We start from the raw sequence: 3,385 nt of genomic DNA on the forward strand, positions 1-3,385 counted from the left end.
TGAGGGTTAGGGTTAGTGTGAGTGTTAGGTTTAGGGTTAGGGTTTGGGTTAGGTTGAGTGTAAAGGTAAGGTGAGGGTTAGGGTTATGTTTAGGGTTACAGTGAGGGTTAGGGTGAGTGTTAGGTTTAGGGTTAGGCTTAGGGTGAGGGTTAGGATGTAGGTAAGAGTTAGGGTCAGGGTTAGGATGAGGGTGAGATTTAGGTTTTGGGTGAGCGTAAGGGTTAGGGTGAGGGTTAGTGTGAGGGTGAGGGTTAGGGTTAGCATGAGGGTTAGGGTGAGGGGTTGGGTGAGGGTTATGGTAAAGGTTAGGTTTAGGTTGAGGATTAGGGTTACGGTTAGGTTTAGGGCCAGGGTTAGGCTGAGGGGTAGGGTTAGGGTTAGGGTGAGGGTTAGGGTGAGGATGAGGTTTAGGTTTAGCATTAGGTTTACCATTAGGGTTAGGATGAGTGTTAAGTTTAGGGTGAGGGTGAGGGTTAGGGTTAGGGTTAGTGTGAGGGTTAGTGTTAGGGTGAGGGTTAGGTTTAGGGTTAGGGTTAGGGTAAGGGTTAGGGTTAGGGTTAGGGTGAGAGTTAGGGTTAGGGTGATGTTAATTATAAGGTTGATGGTTAGGGTGAGGGTGAGTGTTCGTGTGAGGGTTAGCGTTAGGGTTAGGGTGAGGGTTTGGGTGTGGTTGAGGGTTAGTGGTAGGATGAGGGTTAGGGTGATGGTGAGGGTTAGGGTGAGGGTGAGGGTTAAGTCTAGAGTTAGGGTTAGGTTGAGATTTAGGGTTAGGGTTATGGTTAGGGTGAGATTTAGGGTGAGGTGTCGGGATAGGGTTAGGGTGAGGGTTAGGGTTAGTGTGAGAGTTAGGCTTAGAGTTAGGTTTATTGTGAGGATAAGGTTTAGGGTGAGGTTTAGGGTGAGGGTGAGGGTTAGGGTTAGCGTTAAGGCTAGAGTGGGTTAGGGTGAGGGTTAGCGTGAGGGTGAGGGTTCGGTTCAGGTTTAGGGTGAGGTTTAGGGTTAGGGTGATGTTTAGGGTGAGGTTGATGGTTAATGTGAGGGTGAGGGTGAGGGTTAGGTTGAGGGTCAGGGTGAGGGTCAGGGTGAGGGTGAGCTTTAGGGTGACTGTGAGGCTGAGAGTTAGAATTAGGAATAGAGTTAGGGTTAGGGTTAGGCTGAGGGTGAGGATCAGGGTGAGTTTGAAGGTTTGGGTTAGGGTTAGGATTAGGGTTAGAGTGAGGGTTATGGTTAGTGTGAGGGTTATGGTTAGGGTTATGATTAGGGATAGGGTGAGGGTAAGGGTTAGGGTGGGGGTTAGGGTGAGGGTTAGGGATAGGGTTAGGATTAGGGTGAGGGTTAGTGTTTGGGTGATGTTTAAGTTGAGGTTGAGCGGTAGGGAGAGGATGATGCTTCGGGTGTGGGTGAGGGTGAAGGTTTGGGTGAGGATTAGGTTTAGGGTGAGGGTTATCGTTAGGTTTAGGTTTCTTGTGAGGGTGAGTGTTAGGGGTAGGGTTAGGGTTATGTTGTGTGTTAGGTTTAGGGAGAGGGGTAGGTTTAGGATTAAGGTGAGTCTGACTGTTAGGTGATGGAGAGGGTGAGGGTTAGGGTTATGGTTATTGTTATGCTTAGGGTTAGGGTGAGTTTCAGGGTGAGGATTAGGTTTAGGATTAGGGTTAGGGTTAGGGTTATGGAGAGTGTTAGGGTGAGGTGAGGGTGAGGGTGAGGTTGAGAGTTAGGGTGTGGGAGAGGGTTAGGTTTAGGGTAAGGCTTAGGGTTAGGGTTAGGGTTAGGGTTATGGGGAGAATAAGGGTTAGGGTGAGGTTTAGTGTGAGGATGAGGGTATGGTTAGTGTTAGGGTTAGGGTGAGGTTTAGGGTGAGGATTAGGGTAGAGTGAGGGTTATGTCCAGGGATAGGGTTAGGGTGAGCGTTAGGGTTAGGGTTAGGGTGAGTCTTAGTGTTAGGGTGATGTTTAGTATGAGCGTGAGGGTTACTGTTAAGGTTCGGGTTAGGGAAAGGGTTAGGGTTATGTTTAGGGTTAGTGTGAGGGTTACGTTGAGGGGTATTGTTAAGGTTAAGGTGAGGGTTATAGTTAGTGTGAGGGTTAGGGTTAGGGTCAGTGTTAGTGTGAGGATAAGGGTTAGCGTGAGGATTAGGATGAGGGTCGAGGGATAGGATTATCATTAGGGTTAGGGTGAGGTTAGGGTGAGTGTTAGGGTTAGGGTTAGGTTTAGGGTTAGGGTAATGTTTAGGGTGAGGGTGAGGGTTCAGGTGAGGATGAGGGTGAGGGTTAGGTTGAGGGTGAGGGTGAGGGTGAGGGTGAGGGTTATAGTTAGTGTTAGGGTTAGGCAGAGCGTGAGGTTTAGGATTAGCGTGAGGGTTAGGTTTACTGTGAGGGTTAGGTTCTTGTTAGGGTTAGGGTTAGGGTGAGGGTGAGGGTTATTGATAGGATTAGGATGAGGGAAAGGTTTAGGGTGAGTGTTAGGGTGAGGGTTAGGCTTAGCGTTAGGCTTAGGGTGAGGGTGAGAGTGAGGGTGACGGTTAAGTTTAGGGTTAGGGTGAGGGTGAGTGTTAGGGTTAGGGTTAGGGTGAGATTTAGGGTAAGGTTTAGGGTTATTTTTAGGATTATGTTTAGGATGAGGGCTAGGGTGAAGGTGAGGGTTAGGGTTGGGTTAGGATGAGGGTTAGGGTTAGGTGAGGGTTAGGGATAGGTTTAGGTTGAGGGTTAGGGTTAGTGTGATGTTTAGGTTGAGGGTGAGTTTTCCGGTGAGGGTGAGGGTGAGGGTTAAGCTTAGGGTGAGGGTGAGTGTGAGGTTTTGGTTTAGGATTAGGGTTAGGTTTAGGGTTAGAGTTAGGGTGAGGGTTAGGTTTAGTGTGAGGGTTAGGGTTAGGGTTAGGGTGAGGGTAAGTATTAGGGTGAGGGTTGGGGTGAGAGTGAGGGTTAGGATTAGCGTGAGTGTTAGTATGAAGATTAGGGTGAAGGTTAGGGTTATAGTTAGGGTTAGGGTGAGGGTGAGGGTTATGGTTAGGGTTAGGGTGAGGGTTAGGTTTAAGGTGATGTTTAAGGTGAGGGTGAAAGTTAGGGTTAGGGTTAGAGTGAGTGGGAACGTGAGGGTGAGGGTGAGGGTTAGGGTTAGGGATAGGGTAAGGGTGAAGTTGAGGGTGAGGGTTAGGTTTGTTTTTAGTTTTAGGGTTAGTGTGAGGGTGAAGGTTCGTGTGAGGGTGATGGTTAGGGTGAGAGTTAGGGTGTCTGTGAGGGTTAGGGTAAGTGTGATGGATCGGTGTAGGGGTAACATTAGCATGAGGGTTAGTGTTAGGGTTAGGATTAGGGTGAGGTTTAGGGTGAAGGATGGGGATAGGGTTAGGGTTATGGTTAGGGTTATGGTTAGAGGATTAGGGATAGCATTA

The sequence above is a fragment of the Dipodomys merriami genome, unplaced genomic scaffold (genome assembly GCF_024711535.1).
Source record: "Dipodomys merriami isolate MVZ:Mamm:240054 unplaced genomic scaffold, mDipMer1.0.p SCAF_54, whole genome shotgun sequence".
NCBI lineage: Eukaryota > Metazoa > Chordata > Mammalia > Rodentia > Heteromyidae > Dipodomys > Dipodomys merriami.